Consider the following 7,397-nt stretch of genomic DNA (forward strand, 5'->3'; position numbering starts at 1 on the left):
CTGAATAGGCTTATTTATTACCACATTTAATCAGGTGTGTAAGGTGTGGACTCCACATCACTGAAGTGTTTTCTTTCAAAATATGTGACAGCTCCTTGTCCAGGCAGTCAGCACCTCATGACTCAATCAACGCACCGCTTCACATCCTTCATCTATCCTGATCGCTCAAGGAATTGCTTGTGATCCTCACACTGTGCGGTAGCAAATCTAAAACCAAATTCTTGTCACTTCTGGCTCCGCATTGATGGAACAAACTGTTCAGTTTTGAACATTCCACCAAGCACATATTGTATTTGGAACAATACTGCACATTACACAACACTCTTCTTTATCTTGTAACCTGTCACTCATAGTTCCAAATGTCGATTTTCATCAATGCTCATGAAATTCAGATTCTTACTGATATGTCTCTAAATGACCATCTTCTACATAGCAAAACACTATTACTACATTCAAAGCATTTGTAATGGGTAAAAAAGAAGACCAACAAAGGTGCTGGTATTGAAACGTGATATGAAAAAATACATATTTCTTTTAAGAAGAAGAAGCCTTTATTTGTCACATGTACACTCAAGCACAGACTTAAGCACATAGTGAAACTTAACCTCTGCATTTAACCCATTTGAAGCAGTGAACACATGCATGCACACACAAGTGAGCAACAAGCACACACACATACCCAGAGCAGTGGGCAGCTATGCTACAGCACCCAGGGAGCAGTTGGGAGTTAGGTGCCTTGCTCAAGGGCACCTCAGCCCAACCTCAGGCCATGGCTGCCCCGTGTTAACTTAACCGCATGTCTTTGAACTGTGGGGGAAACCAGAGCACCCGGAGGAAACCCACATAGACATGGGGAGAACATGCAAACTCCACACAGAAAGGCCCCCATTGGCTGCTGGGCTCAAACCCAAAACCTTCTTGCTGTGAGGCAACAGTGCTAACCACTACACCACCATCTCACCCAAAATGGAAACAAAATAGGGATTTTGCATCATTATGTTTCTTGGAGATTCCTCTTTTATCATTCCGGTGTCCATAGAATCCAATACTAAGTACCACACACAAACACACATGCAAGAAATACATCAACAGTGTAACCACTGGCACTTTGGAGAAGAGCACACATAGGCACTGTAGCTGTTTTACTGTAGCTATGAAACAGGCTTGTTGAACAACCATGAAGTAAGTCAGTGCTCTTAGAGATGCTTCTTGGAGAGTAAAGAGCAGTCATATTGAAGAAAACAATCCGTTTAAAGGAATCTTGACTCATTCAAAGGATACATTCTGTAACAATAAGGGGCTCATACACAAAACAGGCACTTGAGCAGTTTTGAATAAAACAATGATTAAATAGAAACACAACAAAATACGGGGGATTGGTTAGACTATAGCAAGTAATAAACTAACCTGGTGACTTGTCCAGGGTGTACCCTGCCTCTCACCCATAATCAGTTAGGATAGGCTCCAGTTTGTCCGCGACCCTGCACAGGATAAGCAGTTACAGATAATGGATGGATGGAAGTAGTAAACTATAGCCAGGCTTATGGTACCCGAGTCCAGGACTTGGACTCGAGTTCGACTTGTGCCCTAATTTTAAGGACTCATGACTTGACTTGGACTTGAGTACTGATGACTCGGACTTGGACTCAGACTCAGACTCATGCATTAACTGCATTCGGACTCATAAATTGGAGACAAGGACTCTGATTTTTTATTTATTTTTGTAACATGCCATAATAACTTGCCATAAGATATTTATATTTATATATACATTAATGTTTATACTAATTTTGTGCAAGACAATACACATTCACCTGTTCATACATCATGCTCAGGAACAAACTAACATTAATGGTGCTAAAATGCCTGGAGAGAATGCCTCTAGGATTGACCACTTTACTTATACAGACTTCTCGTTCAGTGGGAAAAAATGCACTGCTATGTGTTCCGTATGTGGAAGAACTATTGAGGAGATGACGAGGACAACCTCAAACTTCAATCGTAATTTGGCAAGACGACACCCAGAGTAGTATGGGTGCAGAGACACTTTCACATAAAAGGCAAGCAACAGCCACCATCAAATGGTGCAGTTGGAGTCTTGTTCTCTGACTCAACTCGGACTTGACTCGAAATTTTCTTTAATGGCTTGGACTTGACTTGGACTTGAACACTGGGGACTTGAGACTGGACTTGGACTCAAGGTTTAGTGACTCGACTACAACACTGACTATAGCTGAAAAGCTGGAAGTGACTGAACACGAATTAACCTGGACCAGGCAGACAGCGAACTGGACTCATCTCATTATCTCTAGCCGCCTTATCCTTCTACAGGGTCGCAGGCAAGCTGGAGCCTATCCCAGCTGACTACGGGCGAAAGGCGGGGTACACCCTGGACAAGTCGCCAGGTCATCACAGGGCTGACACATAGACACAGACAACCATTCACACTCACATTCACACCTATGGTCAATTTAGAGTCACCAGTTAACCTAACCTGCATGTCTTTGGACTGTGGGGGAAACCGGAGCACCCGGAGGAAACCCACGCGGACACGGGGAGAACATGCAAACTCCACACAGAAAGGCCCTCGGCGGCCCCGGGGCTCGAACCCAGGACCTTCTTGCTGTGAGACGGCAGCGCTAACTACTACACCACCGTGACGCCGCGAACTGGACTACACATCCAAATTTAGAAATAACTTTCAGGACACAGATGCAAAAACTACCTAAAACAGATCCAGTATTATACCTTGGAACTAGGCAAGACCGTGAACATGGAAATGAAATGATATGAAAGCACATGGGGAAGTGCAATACTGCATGACAGCAGACTGACCAAATGGATATTTTAATAAACAGTCCTTGTAAAACTGGGACAGAGCAGTCAAAATTTCAAACTTGTTACACCTTCATACAAAAGTGCCATTTTTCTAAAGAATATATTACAGGTAAAAGTACTTCCTGACAAACTGTGACTCATCATTAAAGTATATCAACATTTTATTTTGTAGCCAGCAGCAGCTCATGACCATAGATTCTGGTGGGGCAGAATGGCATTAATAACAGCATAGCCTTAAACAAAATAAAGTTGTGTGGCTATCACACTTGACTCATGCGAAAGGTTATCCAGTCAGCCAGCATACAGTCTAGCAGCTTGTTTTGAGTGGTTTTAGACATACCTTTTTTTCAGCTGTGTTCAAAGCAATGTCATTAACCAGGCTTTTACAAGATTCAGCAAAATCTCCAGCACAAAAACATGTCAGAAAAACACACAAAAGACCTGAAGCCAGCCCCAGAACTTTGGAATTGGAAAAGGGAGACATTTTTTTCTCTTGCCTTTGTGTAGGCAAACAGGTATTTCACGTGTTTTGATTGACAGATATTATCAACTCCATAATCCCTCCTTTCCCTCTCTCAATCTTTGTAATATATCTTAAAATAGAAATGGTTCTGTACATCTGTACATCATAGACACACCATCTGCACTTTTTGCCTGTACAGTTTGCCTATTTTTTGGTAAATTCATTAGATGTAATTCAGATGATTTGTTATAAAACCAGATCTTGGGAGCCGCAGAGTATTTTTTAAACTAGCCTAATCAGGTAGCCTTGTTATTAACTGTCTATCTGATGCTCCTTTCCTGAGTCTAGAGCAGTGTGATTCCTGCCCCAATGGACCTCTACTTGTTGCAGTTCCCATTTCTGACCACTAGGTGTAATCAGGGGTGTGTCTAGAACAGCCTTTCTCAACCGGGGTGCCGCAGCACTGTAGGGACAGCCACAGTCCCCATCTAGAACTACAAATCCCATCAACTAACTCCCACGATGACCTACGTCATGTCGTCCATGGTCACCTATGTCACGTGACCCCGACTCTATAAGTGACCCGGTCACCCTCAAACTCTCTCTCTCTCTGTTGATCTTTGCGTCATACATACATATAGAGATACCCCCGTTCATCGGACCATCCGAAATCACGACGTCTGCCTTGCAAGAAAGAAGACTCAGCGCACTTTCGTATATACCACTGGCCACGGTAAAGAGTACCTAAGTTGCGTCGTCTCACTCAGTTGAGTTACAACCGGTTTATTTGTTTATTATAAGTAATGTTACGACTGCAGCCCAAGCAGTTAATTAAAAGTTAGAAGCGACCGGATTCCTTCTGACTTAATCGCTGTGCACATTATCGGTCAGAGACTTTTCCTCACGAATGACGAAGCTTCAGATCAAGGACTTCTCTGCGCCTTAACAGGAGCAACCCACAAGCCTTCTGTGAACCTCCGCGAGCACCCGAAACTCTGCAAAACTTCGGGACATCTCTGCATTCCTGCATAGGAGCAAGATACTGGAAGTAAGGCTGGCATTTGGGCAAACTAGTCTTAGGAATTAGCTTTATGAAGTAGTGTGAATTTAAACTCAGAAACTGTTTAATTCTGCATACTGTAGACACTTAGAGTGTCGAGTTGATCATTGTTGTTCTACATTGTTCTCTCCATTGTTTTAATAGATAGGTTGTTGCATGCTCTTCTCTATCCTCTCTAACACCCCTTAATTTCATTATTACACACACTTTGACCTCATCAAGATTTCAGTGGATTTGGTAATGTTATAAGGTAGTGGAATTAGCAACCACGATGAATTCCTTTGTCTCAAGAAAACCACGAGGTGATTTTCCCTTCCCCCCAACACCTTAGATAACATTCCAATCTCTGATTTATTTACCTTGCGCATTCTCATGCATACACACATTCTGTCCGCGCACCTCCCGCGCGCATACTCAAACTCTCTCTCTCCTCCTCTCTGCCTCGCACTCCTCCCTTCTCACATTGTGCAGCCGCACACGGGACACGCCCTAAGAGCTCAGTCGCTCGCTTGGCAGCAAGGAGACAACATCTCTCTCTCTCTCTATCTCTCACTCTCCCTCTCACACACACACACACACACACACACACACACACGCTCACACACGCCCATCGGGTGTACTACCTCACTGTTTGTGCCTTGAATATATATTGCTGCTGACCATATTGAATGTATTCAACTGCTATTACCCATTTAGTATCGTTGTTATAATAAATTCAATTATTCTGTTAAACTGTGCTTGTCTGTTTTTGCTACTGTATCCTTGAAGTCACACAATCTCAAAGAACTCCAAATTGCCTTCACCCAAGTGTATATGAATGCTATTGGCTGTAGTGTCTATGTAATACGGTAAGTAATACATTATTGCTGCATCAGTAGTGATCATAATAATTTGGAATATACCATAATTTAGCTGTTTGGTAATTTATTATTAAACACCAAAATTAATGGTATTATTAATGAGACTGATTTAATGAGACTGATTTAATGAGACTGATCACTTAAGACCAATTGCACCCACAGCACCCTGGGGTGCCATCTGGCTTCGTTAGGGGTGCTGTCAAAAAATTATATATTCTAACATTGAAATAAATAAAATTAATTAAAATTCCAAAAAACGATAGTTACACTAATGCAGATCATCGCCGCCTCATACATCATCAAAATTTGTCTCACGCCCCCCTTTCCCATGTCACAACGTCACTGCCGAGGTCAGTGTATGGTCAGCGTGACTGCGTATGGGGGTGCCTTGAGAATTTGCATACTTCTGAAGGGTGCGGTGGCTGAAAAAAGGTTGAGAAACGCTGGTCTAGAGTGTACTGATGTCAGGGGCTTAGCCCACAAGAATGCACTCGTTATAGAGCAAACTATACTGTTACATATCTCCAGATGTTCATGATTTGTGGTGTGTTATTCCACCCTATATGCTGAAAAAGCTGTTCTCCCATCATTCTGTTTTCATTCCTTTGGTCTGTAAATAAAATTCAGTGGTTCCCAAAGTGGGGGGCGCACCCCCCAGGGGGGGCGCAGAGCCATTGCAGGGGGGGCGCGGGGCGCGGATGGAATGAATGAATGAATCAATAAATTACACTGCTAGCATAACATGGAGAAGTTTTTGGTGGGGGGCGCAGGGCTCCCACGTAAACGCAAATCAGAGGATAAAGCATCGCCAAATGTGCTTCCAAAGCAAGTTCATTCCAAGGCAAAGACAAGAAAATATGATGACACATATCTTGTCTTTGGCTTCACCTGTACAACGGTGGGTAATGAGGAGAGACCACAGTGTGTTGTCTGTCTTAAAGTGCTAGCTTGTGACAGCTTGAAGCTGAACAAGCTAAGACGCCACTTGGAGACAAAAGTAAACATGCAGAGCACAAAGACAAGCCAGTTGAGTTTTTCAGACAAAAACTCGTAAACTGCCATGCAGTTTACAGGCCCTATTTACTAAAGCTCGTCAACAGTCCCTATTTACTAAAGCTGCATCCGTGCCGGCAAATGCTCAATTCGCCTCACTGAGTGGCACAGTGTAAAAAGCCGCACACAATAGCGGAGGAATTAGTACTTCCCTGTGCTATGGACATGGTATCAACTATGCTTGATGACACTGCAGCCAGCAAACTAAGGGCTATTCCTCTGTCCAACAACACCATCGGCAGGCACATTTATGACATGTCAAAGGACATAGAGGAGCAGCTTAATGACAAAGTGCGTGACAGCCACTTTTCTCTTCAGATGGATGAAGCCACTGACAGTAACAAAGACTGTTTATTAATTACTTATGTCAGATTCATAGATGGAGATGACATGAGGGAGGAATTGCTTTTCTGCAAAAAAGTTACTGGCAGAGCCACAGCAGAACTGTTTAAAATCATTGACTCTTACTTGAAAGAGGCCAACCTGAAATGGGAGGACTGTGTGGGGATCTGCACTGACGGGGCACAGGCTATGGCTGGGAAACGGGCAGGGCTGCAAGCGCTCATCAAGCGCGTCTCCCCCACTGTGCAGTGGATGCACTGCATGATACACCGCGAAGCCCTGGCATCTAAACAGCTGAGTCCCGAGCTGAATGATGTAATGACCGACGTCATTGCCACTGTCAACTACATCAAAACACGACCTGTCAAAGCTCGGATTTTTTCGGCACTGTGCAAGGAAATGGGCTCCGACCACACAGCTGTTCTGTTTCACAGCGAGTCCCAATGGCTGTCATGTGGGAAGGTGCTGTCCAGGGTCTTTGAACTGCGAGATGAAATCCGCATCTTTTTGAAGGAAAAGGGCAATGATCTTGCCCACAAATTTTACTGTAACAAGTTCCTCATGAAACTTGCATACCTCAGTGACATGTTTCTGAAACTCAATGAAGTGAATTTGCAGTTGCAGGGCACAAATACACACCTCCCACATCTGGCAGATAAAATCACATCATTCACCAGAAAACTTGAGATGTGGCTGCAGCGAGTGAAGGTTGGAAATGTGGACTCATTTGAGAACCTGAAATCATTCATTGAAGACAACAAACTGCAGAACACAGTGATCC

This window comes from Neoarius graeffei, chromosome 4, assembly GCF_027579695.1.
Source record: "Neoarius graeffei isolate fNeoGra1 chromosome 4, fNeoGra1.pri, whole genome shotgun sequence".
In the NCBI taxonomy this organism is placed as follows: Eukaryota; Metazoa; Chordata; class Actinopteri; order Siluriformes; family Ariidae; genus Neoarius; species Neoarius graeffei.